The sequence below is a fragment of the Micromys minutus genome, assembly GCF_963924665.1.
Source record: "Micromys minutus genome assembly, chromosome: 27".
NCBI classification, from domain to species: Eukaryota; Metazoa; Chordata; class Mammalia; order Rodentia; family Muridae; genus Micromys; species Micromys minutus.
The window spans coordinates 20896282-20909879 of record NC_137962.1 but is presented as its reverse complement, the minus strand read 5'-3'; the positions used below and the strand labels follow the sequence as shown (position 1 = coordinate 20909879).

Sequence of the window (13598 nt, the reverse complement as noted above, 5' to 3'; positions counted from 1 at the left end):
CCAAACAACAAAAACAAGTGACAGACCAGACTTTACAAGTCTTACAGACTCTGATTCCCACAGGCTAACAGCGTGCTGAGAATAACACGCCGGGCATCCAGGGTAGTCCGAACAGGCTTCTTTAGGGCTGTCAAGATGGCAAAAGACACAGTCCAGAAGCCCTGACCTGGTCTGCAGCTCTGCCCTGTCAGCTCAGGTAAACATAAAGGGTTTTTTCTGGGCACCATGAAGACAATTCCCTAAAGCTTTGTCTCCCGGTGCTTTTAGTTCATTGCTAAACTGTTCGGTAAAAATGGTGGCCGTATGACCATAAAAGTACTTTATGTTTGGGGCTGAGGCTCCAGCTGAGTTGGTAGAATGCTCACATGCCCAAGACCGCGGGTTCTCTCCCTAGCACTGCACGGTACTTAGGCCTGGAGACTCATGCCTGGAATCCCACTTGGGACACTGTGGCCAGACGTCCAGAAACGTAAGAGGCCTTTAGGACCACTGAAAGGGCAACAAGGTGACTGTGGCCTAACAATCAAGCACTACGATTCCTGGGGTCTGTCCTGGGAGGAGAAAGCTGACTTCACAAAGCTGTCCCCTGATCTCCAGACACAAGCTGTGGCATGTGCGAATGCCCCCACCCCCCACCCCACACAACACAAAATTAATAAACAAAGGTCTAGGTCATCTAGCTATCCTTAGCTACACAGCGAGTTTGAGGCCAGCCTGGGCTACTTGAGGGCCTAGCTCAAAAAACAAAATAACAAAGCAAAGCAAATAAAAAACCAAATTCCTAACATCTTGCAAGCTTTTTTTTTTCTTTCTTTCAGTTTTTTGAGACTGGGTTTCTGTGTGTAGCTCTGGCTGTTCTGAAACTTTCTCTGTAGACAAGGCTGGCCTCAAACTCAGAGGACCTTTTTTTTTCTTTTCTCTTTTGAAAAGATTTATTTATTTATTATATAGATGTACACTGTAGCTGTCTTCAGACATACCAGGAGAGGGCATCGGATCCCATTACAGATGGTTGTGAGCCACCATGTGGTTGCTGGAATTTGAACTCAGGACCTCTGGAAGAGCAGTCAGTGCTCTAACCACTGAGCCACCTCTCCAGCCCAAGGGTCCTTTTCCTAAGGCAGGCTCTTGCTATGTAGCCTGGCCTGGAACTGGAACATGAACTTCTGCTGCCTCTGCCTCAGGAGCGTTGGGCGGGCAGGCTCACAGCAACATGCATGGCCAAGGTCTTTTGTTTCCTTATTTGTTTTGAGTGTTCTGTACAGAAAGAACCTGAGGCTCAGAAAGAAAATCAACTCCTGTTCACTTAGGGGCGAGGCTGGAAACAAGGTGACTTCCGCCTGAACAAAGTGGAAGTGTGGCTGTGGAACAGACTCAACTTATTTCTGTCCATTCACCAATGAAAGAAAGTTGGGCTGCTCCTGGCTTAGTGGTAGAGGTCTCTTGCCTTTCAGAAACCCCACGGTGCCCACACGGTGGAAGGAGAGAGCTCGCTCCAAAAGCTGCTCTCTGACTCCATGTGTGAGCAAAGGAATGTACATGCAAAACAATCTAATGTAAAAAAGAAAAAAAGAGGGGCTGGAGAGATGGCTCAGTGGTTAGAGCACCGACTGGTCTTCCAGAGGTCCTGAGTTCAATTCTCAGCAACCACATGGTGGCTCACAACCACCTGTAATGGGATCTGATGCCCTCCTCTGGTGTGTCTGAGGATAGCAACAGTGTACTCATATGTAATAAATAAATAAATCTTAAAAAAAAAAAAAGAAGAAACCTAAGTTAGCTTGTTAGATGTATAATTGTGGTAATTTTCACATATCTTCTTTAAACATAAAATACAATTTATAACCTTTAAAAAAGTCACTTTGATCTGAAATTTGTAGGTCATAAAAGATCATCCAGGAACCTCTCTTTTTCTCCCTTTAAATTAAACAATTACCAGCTGTGATACATATACGCTAACCTCCACCTCAGTCCCAAATAACGATTTGTTTCTTTGTCCTCTGCTTCCTCCCTGCCTCCCGCTCTCCACTCCTGTTGATAATTAACTCGATGCAAAGGGCGAAGAGCTCACGCGAGGGTTTTTCAGCAGGTTTGGTCTTGTTAAACATACAGTAAGAGAAACCGACAGAAAAAAAGACTGCCAATAATTTCAAATTTAAGACGAAAGTGGGGAAAAGTCTACTTGATGTGAGAAAGATTGGAAATGAACAGTTGGCAAGGCTTCTCACTAGACTGTTTCTCCTTTAATCCTATGCACTACTACATACGTGACCATCGGCACATCACATGCGTGTGGCATGCACAGGGAACACTTTCCCTACAGGGTTCAACAAAGTCCCACATGTCACTGAGTACCTCAGAGCCAGCGGCGATGATCCCAGCACTCAGGAGGCAGAGGCAGGCAGATCTCTGAGTTAGAGGCCAGCCTGGTCTATGGAACAAGTTCCAGGACAGCCAGGGCTACAGAGAGAAACCTTGTCTTGAAAAACAAAACAAGCCAAACCAAGTATCTGTCTGTAAACCACATGCTCACAGGTCTTGCCAATTACAAGCTTAATTAAGAGAAAATAATCAATGGGGGGAGTCAGCTCATCTGTTTCTCGAGGGGGTCAGGAGCTAAGGACACTCGCCTTATGCTAGGAGGGTCCTAAGCTGCTCCTGAAGACAGAACCTCCTTACCCCAGTCCGTGTCCTTAGTAATTAATCAACACCCCATCCAGACACAGGCCTTCTTAGTTTTGCTATTGGCCACTTCCAGGAAAGGCCTGGCTTCAGTTCTTATCTGAAATTTTAGATGATTTTCCTCAGAGCTTGCTCAATCTGAAGAGCCAGTTCAGATAATGGAGCCAATTCCTTTAAGCAGGAGATTTAAACAGACTTAATGAAGCGTGACTCTTCTCCAGCGAGCTCTCTAATCCTGCCTTTCTGTGAGAACCTAAGAGGAGGAGCACAGGATGGTGCTTGAACCAAGGGTAAGAACAGCTAGTGTGGTCCCGTAAGGAATCATCAAACCACATGGCCGAGGAAGCCATGCAAACCACGCAAACCACGGAAACAGTAATGCCAGGCAACCCCCCAAGAATGATGCTCCGTACCTTATTTCTTAGGGATTAATTACAAACATATAAATATTGATGTTTTGGTTTTGCCCCCTCCCCTCCTTTTACCCGTTTATATGTTTGCCTGCATGTATGGCTCGTCACCATGTGCATGCAGTACCTGTGGAGGTCGGAAGAGGGCATCAGATTTCGTGGAACTGAAATTCTAGACGGTTGAGTCACCATGTAGGTGCTGGAAATGGAATCCATGTCTTCTGGAAGAGCAACAGGTGCTCTTGGCAGCTGAGCCGTCTCTCATCTCTGACCTTCTTGTTTCTATATAACCCATGACAGCCTCAAACTGGCTACATAACCAAGACAACCTTAAATTCCTCTCTTGTCTATCCTCCAAGTGCTGGACTTACAGGAGTGAGCTGCATTTTAGCACCAATATCAATGGCTCAATTGAATTGTAACGTTTGTATCTTTAATGCTTCAGTTAGCATGGAAGAGTCAACTTCACTGGGTCTCAGTTGTGTTTTAATCTTTGCCTATGTGTGTGTGCGCGCACTGTATATAAGCATGTTTGTGTGTGACTGCAGGCGTGTATGTATGATAGCAAGTATGTAGAGGTCAGAGGTCAACCTCAGATGTCTGTCTCCTCTTTCCACCTTCTTTGAGGCAGGGTCTCTCTCTCTCTCTCCCTCCCTCCTTACTCCCCCTTCTCTCTTATCCCTCCTTCCTCCCTCCTTACCCCCCCTCTCCCTCTCTCTCTCCTGCTTGCTTATGCCAAGCTAGACTATCCACCAGCTTCCAGGGTCTCTTGTCATAAGAACATGAAGGTTAGGGGAAAGATAGTGCATGTGGTGTTTTTGGGGTTCTGGAAATGCAAACTCGGGTTCTCAAGCTTGCACAGCAGGAGCTTTACCTACTGAGTGAGTCTCAGGCTCTTCTTTTAAAAGCCAGATATTAAGTGACACAAATATTCTGAGGGTTACGTGAGAGGAAAAAAAGCAAAAGCGCTTTGAAAACTTAAGCTGCAATGAAAGGCCTTCATGAACTAAAACCTGAAGCCAATGGTAGGGAGAAGAGAGCGGGGGGGGGGGGGGGGGGGAGGTGTTTAAAAAAGTAAGGCCATCCAGTCATGACAATAGGAAAAGGCTGGAAGTCAGTTCTGAGGCATGGGGTTACACCTGGGCTCCCAGGACTAGGGAGACCGAGAAGGGACAGTTGTGAGTTCAAGTCCAATGTGGGGGAGGGGAAGGGAAAAAAGGGAAAGGGGGAGGGAGAGAGATGGAGCGGGGGAAGAGATGACTTTGGTATAATGTCAGGTTTAATTAGTTGCAAGTAAGCAAACCTGATTCACAGCTATTGTCAAAGCATTTCTACTTGGTCTCATTCCAAGTTAAGTAGAGGGAACATAATTTCAGCATTCCTGGGGGCTCGGGACCGTTTCTTCCCCGAGAGGAAAGCAGAAGTCTGCTGGGTCCCGAGGCATTTACCCGCTGGATTCCGGGCTTTTAAAGGGTAAGGAGAGAGCTGGGTGATGGTGGTGCTTGCCTTTAATCCCAACAGAGGCAGGCGGATCTCTGTGAGTTCAAGGTCAGCCTGGTCTACAGAGTGAGTTCCAGGTCAGCAAGGGCTACTCAGAGAACTCTCTAAAAACAAAACCAACAAAGGAGGAAAAAATTAGAAGCTACTGAGAGCCAAAAGCGCCATTTTTCTCAGTGGCAACTCAGTACGCAGACGCGCTGACGCGCAGGCGCACACAGTGGCAGCCGACCAGTGTCCTGATCCTGGGATCACCTTGGAAATCTGCACCGACGACGGAACCAAACCCCAGCTACCATTGTAGCCTTTGTCCTCCAGAAATCCTCAGAGGGTGCCACCTGATGTGAACCCACACGGAACTCCCCCGGCTGCTGTCCATTTAAAAGATAGCGCCACACCTTTTTGGACTGCAAACCCACGCAAGACTCGTTAAAACTCGAAGTCTATCTTCAATGCTTATTCATTCGCCCAGCAAATATTTACTGAGCTTTTACCACACTGGGCAGGGTCTGCGGCTAAGAACTAGCAGTGATAGGCAAGGTCTCTCGTCTCAGGGAACGTCCATTCCGCTGGGGACAGATGAAGGATGTGAGTGAGGCGGGCAAGCGCACCAGGGGTGATTGGGGTACTGAGGGGAAGGGGATAGGGGCTCCAGAGCCGCTCCAGAAAGCCTCCTGGTGAATGGCATTTGAGCGGAATGCAGAAGGAGGGGGAGGACACAGGCAGGCAGCCAGTCGGGTTCTAGGCAAAGGCCCTGAGGCAGGAATAAAATGGCTAGGGAGTGAGCTGAGAGGGAGGAACAAGATGACCAAGGGGCGAGTGGCAGCCAGTTCAACGTTGACTTTGGAGCCCTCAGAGAGGACTTTAAACTACTATATAATACCACGGGAGCGAGATAAGATACATTGCATATGCTGTGAGTACGACTGCTCTGCGTTACGGCTACAATGAAGCAGAAAGCCTCCTCCGCAGAGCGCTGGTAATCTTCCCAGGAAGCCGTAACAAGTAGCAAGGCGAGAAATGAAGCAAAAATGAGATGACAGCCAATGACTCGAGAGTCAATTCTAGAATATACCTGTTCGGGAGTTTGTTTTAAGTCGCATTTTATTTGGATTCTAAGGAACGGGAGTTCATCGGGAATGGGGTGGGGGCAGTTGGAGGCTGTGGGAACGGCCAAGGCTCCGAGGCAGGAAGGGAACCGGGCGGGTCCAGGAAACAATGAATCACTTGGGGCTGCTGTGCCAGGTGGGTGGGTAGTGCGGAGAGATAAGCGCAGAGAAACACGCTGGGGGCATCTTGAAGGACTCGTACTGAGATTTCCACTGTATCCTTGGGTACTGGCTCCCTGAAGCATCTACATGACTCTAGAACGGTTCGACATCACACCACCCATATCAGGCAGGTCCAAACTGCCTGCAACTCCTGGGCCTCAAGGAGCCGGCAGGTCTCAGACTTCCTTGGGCACACACACAAACACATATACATTCACATTAAATAAAAAACTAGAAACCTAACATGGTAGGATGGCTCCGTGGTTCTGCACAGCGCCTGACAACCCAAGCTCCCACATGAAAGAAAGACACCAGGCAGTGGTGGTGCACACCTTTAATCCCAAGGAGGCAGACCACGATGGATCTCTGAGTTTGAGGCCAGCCTGAGCTACAGAGTGAATTCCAGGATAGCCACGGCTACACAGAGAAACCCTGTCTTGAAAAAACAAAAGAAAAGAAAGTTGACCTCCATGTGCGCACTGTGGCATACTTGCACACATACATAAACAATAAAACAAAGTTTAAAAAAATTAAGAGGGAAATAAAAATGAACATTTATCTTATGTATCTTTTTTTTTTAAGTTTCTTTTTTTTTTTTTTTTTTTTTTTTTTTTGAGATAAGTTCTTCTTACAGCCCTGGCTGTCCTTGAACTCATGACCCCCCTCCTCTCAGTCAAATGCAGGAGTTCCAGGAGCAAGGACCATGCTCAGCCCAAAGAGTAACATTTTATAAGTGAGCCTCTAGAAATCACAAAGGAAATACTAAAAAGGGCTTCTGTTTGGAACAGCAGACATTGTCCAATAACTGGACATGGCAACATAAATTCTCCTGTGAGGGTGAGACCTGGTTCGTAGCCACCAGACAGGACAGGATTTGGGTGACAGGCCAGCAGGGCTTTTCTAGCCTGTTCTACGAGCTTCCCAAGGGTCAGTCTACAGGAGTACCAGAAAGCGCTGTGGCAGTTTTTATTTTAACTTCTGCGGTCCTGAACGTTAAAAGGGCTAAAGCAATGATCTCAGGGTTCCATGAAGACTTACTCAAGGGGAAACTGTCTCTACTGCATCCGATCTTCCCTAGGGAGTCTGCCTGGGGGAGTGGGAGGGGGGCTGTGGGGGAGGTGGAGCGGTGGGACAGGACTAGAAGGGACTCCGGAATGCCTTGCTAACCGCAGCCTTACAGAGCGGACTTTGGGATCATGAGCCCAACCCTTCGCTCTTACAGAGACTTGGCAATGAATGACTTGTCCAGGATCACCTACTGGGCGGGTCCCCTGCTCTGTCCACACAGGGCTTTTATCACACCACAGCCCCAACTTCTGACACTTCCCACTTTTTCAACCCACTCATTCATTCTGGTTGGAGAGCCCGTCTTTCCCCCATGACCCCAGCATTCCAAACAAGTGAAAAAAGCAAAAATCTTAGCCCTGGAGAGCAAACAAAAACGAGACGTGGACTGACTGAAAGGCAAGTCACTGGGAGAAGAAAGAAAGAAAAGAAACGGAGCTGAGTGTGTGACAAATGCTCAGTGACTAGACATTAAGGCCAGAGTGATACAATCTGTAATCCCGGCAGCCAAGGCCGCTTCCTTCGAGGCCAGCCCAGCCTATTGACTCCGTTCAGAATAAAAGGAACAAACACACAGATTAAGTCAACAGTGTTTGAGCATTTATCAAATTAGCAAAAGGTAGGAAGTGATATTCAGGCAATGTTTGGGAAGATGCAAATGCTGGCGCTCACGCCACCGCCACCGCAGGTGAGAAAGCGCTGTGGAGTTCCTGTCTTGGCTTCCTTCTGTGATGCACGGTGCTGTGGGAGGAAGGGTTAGCCGAATAATCTCTCCTCCCTGACCCGATTTTGGCTGTGGTGTTTCATCACAGCAATAGCGATCTTAACCGAAGCCTGTCTAGCGGAGTTAGGAATACAAATCTACGGCACCAAGCCTTGTTTGGCACAGGGCGCTAAGCACCCACTAAGCTGAGCCTACGGCACACTACTTTGGTCTCAGCACTTGGGAGGCAGAAGCAGGAGAATCACAAGTTCAAGGCCAGCCTGGGCTATATGAGACCCAGTCTCAACATTTAAAAAGGTTTATTATTATTATTATTAGTAGTAGTAGTAGTAGTAGTAGTAGTAGCAGTAGTAGTAGTAGTAGTAGTAGTATTGTTATTACTGCTGAGTTGAAGCAATGGAGGTAGTGACAGGGTGGTAGAGAGAAATCACAGGATAGCATGTCTAGACAGACAGGCTCACAGTTCAGAATCAGAAGCTCTTATTGCTACTCAGTTTCCCTCCTGGACAGTGGGGAGGGGTAGGTTGGAGCCTAAGCCCCTTTATTTACTCACGTTCTGGAATAATCTTTCTGAACTGACCATGTTCTAAACCTAGGTACAGGCTTGAAGCTCAGGCAACCATTAGGAGGAACCAAGGAGCTGAGCTTCCAAGGTCAAGGAATCTTCAACTTGGGAGAAACAGTGTGTCACCTGTTCCACACTGCATGAGACAAAAGAGCTGCCAAATAAGGTCTTTGTTATTGTTGTTTGACTGTTTTTTCAAGATGGGATTTCTCTGTGTTGCCCTCACTGCCCTAGAACTCTGTAAAACAGGCTGTCCTGGAACTCACAAAGATCCACCTACCACTGCCTCTCGAGTGCTGGGACTAAAGGTGTCCTCCACCACCAGACAGGCAAGTGATATGATTTTACTTATAAAATGACGAGGAGGGCTGGAGAGATGGCTCAGTGGTTAGAGCACTGGCTGCTCTTTCAGGGGTCCTGAGTTCAATTCCCAGCAACCACATGGTGACTCACAACCATCTGTAATGGGATCTGATGCTCTTTTCTGCTGTGTCAGACACACCAGTGTGATTATATGCATAGAATAAATAAAATATTTTTTTAAAAATGGACTCATACCTTTAAAAAAGCTGTGTGCGCATGAATCAGAGGCTGTGCAGCTGGAGCTACCCTGTGTGGAGAAAAGAACAGCCCCCCCCACCGCCTCAAATGTCTTAATGTGACGGGAAATCATTGTACACGCAGGTTGATGGACTGTTGTTGGGTGAGACCTCCCACTTTTAGTGACAGAAGTCTTCATTTAATCTCCAGTGATTTGAGTCTGAGATGCTCAGAGGTTAAGGACCCTTAAGCTCTTCCGAGACCCACAATCAGGCAGCCTAAAACTTCCTGTAAATCTACATCCAAGGAGATCTGACACTTTTGTCCTCTCTGGGCACCTGTATCCACATGCATAACTGCCCCTCCCCCATACATATAGTTAAAAAGAAATCTTAAAAATGTTTTCGCATCTCAGACCTTTCCGTCCAGCCACAGAAAAAAACACATCAGAACGATCCCTTTAAAAGTACCATTTACCAAAACCCCTCAACCTCATCGATAAAGGGGAAATTACACAGAGCCACTAATTTGTTACTAAAAGCTTCAAGAGCCTGTGTTAAGTGATTTAGCCACGCCTGGAGGTTAGGCACAGTCCACAATGGAGTGTTTCCTCTTCCTATAGGAAGCATAGATAGAGACCCCAGCCACCTTCTAAAGGGTGGCCTCTTCTTATTCCCTATCTGTAGAATGGATGTTCTTCCATCTAAATGCAGGTCACCCATCTGTAGTAATGGGGGTACAGGAAGCTTGGAAGTTGCAGCCAGGCTTGGTGCCTCAGAAGGTAAAGGTTCCTGCTGCAAGTCTGTTCAATCCTCAGGACCTCCACTGTTGAAGAACAGAGCTGATCTCCACAACTCAGATAGTCACAGGCATGCCATGGCATACATTTGCACACATACATACACACACTCATATACACATACATACACATACACACACATTCACACACATACATACACACACTCATACACACATACAAACACACATTCATATAACATGCATACACAAACACATATACATACAAACACACACATATATACACACATACACAAACACATATTCATATACACATACATACACAAGCACACACATACAAACATACATACAAACACACACATATATACACACTCATACACATACACTCACACACATACAAACATACACTCACACACAAACACACACATATACAAGCACGCACACGCATACATACACACACTCATATACACATACATACACACAAACACACACACTTATATATACATACATACATATATATATACATTCACGCACACACAAAATAAATCTAATTTAAAACTAAAACAAGAAAAAAGTTTGAACGCTAGTTTCACTTTCAGCTTAAATAATGACATTTTTTCCCAATATGTAGTAAAGTAGTCACTTATAGCAAAGATGCCTCCTGATCTCCCACACTCGGCAATGTTCCGTGTACGTGTTTGATAAGCCTCGGGCATAGAATTATAAAGTTATACCTGATTACAGTTGATTGGCGGAACCCTCAGAAAAATTAAAATTATTTTTGGCACATTCTAATAAGCATTTGTAGATATTCAAAATACACAGTTACATACAAATAAACCTGAGGCCTTTACAAATCTTTCTATCAGAAAACACTTTCCAGGGCACAGAGGGGACGAGACAGGGGACACCAATGACACATGCTTATTGAGTGCCATCGCTCAAACCAGTAAGACAACTGCCACACTCACTACTAACTTAGCCTTTCCTTTAACAGGTAGGACAGCTCCTACAGGAGGGGCCACGTCATGTCCATCCTCTGGACTCGGTCCTTGCTACACAGCTAAACACCTACGAGCTGTGGTCTTCTGGAGGACGCAGGCAAGAGGTGTGGGAGTTCAAGTCTAGCCTCTGCTACCTAGCAATCTGAAGCTAGCCTGAGCTCCATGAGACATAACTCCCCCCTCCCAACCTCAACAAAAAGCCTGTGGTCAGATGAAGCGCTTTCAAAGGCCACCCTAAGTCTCAGATCACCAGATTGTCAAACTCCCCAAAGAACCCTCAAAGGCTCAGACCTTCGCCCCAACTGGCATAAGACACGACAGACTTTATATTCCGTGTGTGCATGTGCAGGGGTCGAACACAGTCTCTCACACATCCCAAACTCACTCTCTACCGCTGAGCTACACCCAGAGTCAAAACAAGGCACTGAAGAACACCTCCGCATCGAACAGTGTCTCTACTGTTAATAGAGCTGCTTTCACTTCTGAGCCTTCTCTTCCTAGAATTATTAGGTTGAAACTTGGCCCCACCTTTAACTAGAGTTGGGAACAAAGGCTGAATGTACCAAGTCAAACAAAGTTATACAATGAGGTCATTTTTACAAAATGGTACTACTTTGCTCACGTTAACAATGTACTGTCCCAGCCCAGAGACTACACACAGACGGGGGACTACTTGGTAACTCTGCTTCTGAGTCTAACACATAGACAGTGAGACCTGCTCCTCCAACCACTCACCCAGTTGCTGGATAATAGACAGGGTCTGATCCCATTTTCAAAAGGCTATGCGGCAGTGGGGGTCGCTTCCCTAGTGCACATGCCCCAGGGGTTCGGGGCCAGGTGCAGAGAGACAAGAAATACCAAAACAATACCAGCAAATGATTTCACCGATACTGTAGTTGTATCTGTGGTGAAACCTAACCCATTTAAGGGTAGGAGCTTTTAGAACTTTGAATCCACATAAGAATGGGCATAAAAGTCACACACACACACACACACACACACACACAAATATTCCTAACATAATTTAGTACCATAATTATATTATTCCATCGATGCACATATATGTGCATGCAGACCTTTAAAAAGAGGTAACCCCTTTCCAGGCTGGGAAGATGGCTTATCAGGTGAAAGATGCTTGCCACGAAGCCTGACCCTGGACCTCCACTGTTCTCTTCTACATACAATGTATATGCCATGGTGCTCCTGTGCACACGCACACTCGAATACACACACTCGAATACACACACACACATACACTAAATAAATGTAAAAAAGCAAAAGAAAACACTTTTCTGGGCTGGCAAGATGGTGCAGAAGATTCGAACGTTTGTCGCACAAGTCTGAGGACCCAAGTCTGATCCTCAAATCCCAAGGTAAAGAGAACCAGCTCTGCTATAAGCTGCCCTCTGACCTCCACATGCCTGCCACGGCACGCTGGCTGGTATTCATGCATACACACATCACACACATGGTAATTTTTAAAAAATACATTGAAGGCCAGGGACAGTGGAGCACACCTTTAATGCCATCATTCAAGAGACAGAGGCAGCCACATTTTGGCCAGCCTAGTCTAGACAGACAACTCCAGGGTAGTGGAGAATTCTTTGAAGAAGCAGAAAGAGGAGGAAGAGAAGACAGTGGCAGGGGAGGAGGAGTTGTTCTTCCCTGCTAACTTTATAGTTTTTTGAAGGTTGTCTAAACATGATCACACTTCATGAACAGGAACTCCAAAAGACTGGTCGGCCACAGACTCTAACTGGAATAGTATTTGTACCAGTAACTGTGTAGACACAAAGTAGCCCACTTACCCACTTAGCTGCAAAAGATGATCTGTCCTCCAAGAGGGAACTCCTTAAAAACTGATAACCCCAGAGTCTTTGGCTAACTTGTAAAGTCAACAGAACCATTTGGATTAGGCAGATTTTTGAAGGCTGGAATTAGTTGCAAGACAATAGCAGATCAGTATCTCTCACCAGGATCAGCTAAACTCATTGTTGTGAGCACCAATAAGGAGACTAGGACGGGTGCCAGATGGTTCGCTCCTAGCACCCACAACTTCAAGCTCGAGTGTGTGTGGCTAGGGGTGTACAGTTACCTAATATTAACACCTACGGATGTGAGTGAGCGGTGGGCCCCAGCTCAAGAACATCATAGCGATTTGGGAAGGACACAGCAAGTAGGAACTGTTCGGAAGGATGTGAAGTCTTAACCAGAGTTCATCTGGAGGAATGGAAGGGAGAAAAAACTGGAGAAGGAACGGCCGCGTGGAAGAAGGAAAAGAGTTGCTGAATTACCTCCCTGAGAGGGAGTTTGGACTTTTGATGAAATGCCACTTTCCCTCCATCCCGTGGGAGACCAGGGGCCCGGGCAGCGAAGGCTCGGCCCCCTCGGGACTTCTCAGAAGGGAGAGCGAAGCATGGGAGGCTCCTCCAACGTGGGCTCCAAGGAGTGAACCTCCTGCTCCCCACCGCCTCAAAATACGCCGGGAGAGTGCAGGGCGCAGCCGGGGGTCTCCGCGCGCACGCAGGCTGCGGAGGAAGAGGCGAGAGGAGGCGCTTACCTGACTCGAAAGCCGTCGGGGCTCGCGCTGCACCGCCGCCGTCCTGCGCTCTGCCCAGCGCACCTGTCGCAACCGGGCTGCAGCACCTTCAGCTCCGCGGCCCCGCCCCGGCCCTGCTCGGGGCCCCGCCCCCTGCCCTGGAGGCGCGCGCACGCCTCCCGCCCCGCCTTGGGGCGAACGTGCTCGCTCCCGGCGGCGTGTTCAGCTCGTGACCGTAGCGTCGCCCTGGCAGCAGAGGAGTTGCAGGGGGGCGTGGCTCCTGTGTCAGCCTCCAGCTTTGGTCCTCCCCTTTCTGGGTCACCCTATCTCTCTCTCTGACTAGAGATTGCAGCAGCTTGATCTGAGACTCACCCAGAAGTCTGGTCTAAGTGCAACTTCAGGGAAGTTCCTGGTGCTGTCCGGTTAAGTTCTGTGGAAAGGTATTTTACCAGAGGCCATGCCCCGCGCTGCAAAGAGCTGCCAAAGAGGCCTGTCAGACTACATTAAATCACTTCCCCTTAGTGGACCAGAGTTTCCTCAGGGAA

General features: G+C 47.4%; 1 protein-coding gene across 1 annotated transcript in view; it reads right to left on the bottom strand.

The window, feature by feature from the left end:
• Positions 1 to 13174, bottom strand: part of LIMA1 (LIM domain and actin binding 1) — a 91433-nt gene extending 78259 nt beyond the window's left edge. The window contains exon 1 of the mRNA XM_080938950.1: positions 13075 to 13174. The gene's annotated coding sequence lies outside the window, so the exon portion shown is untranslated. The remainder of the gene's footprint in view (positions 1 to 13074) is intronic.
• Positions 13175 to 13598: the final 424 nt, after the last annotated feature.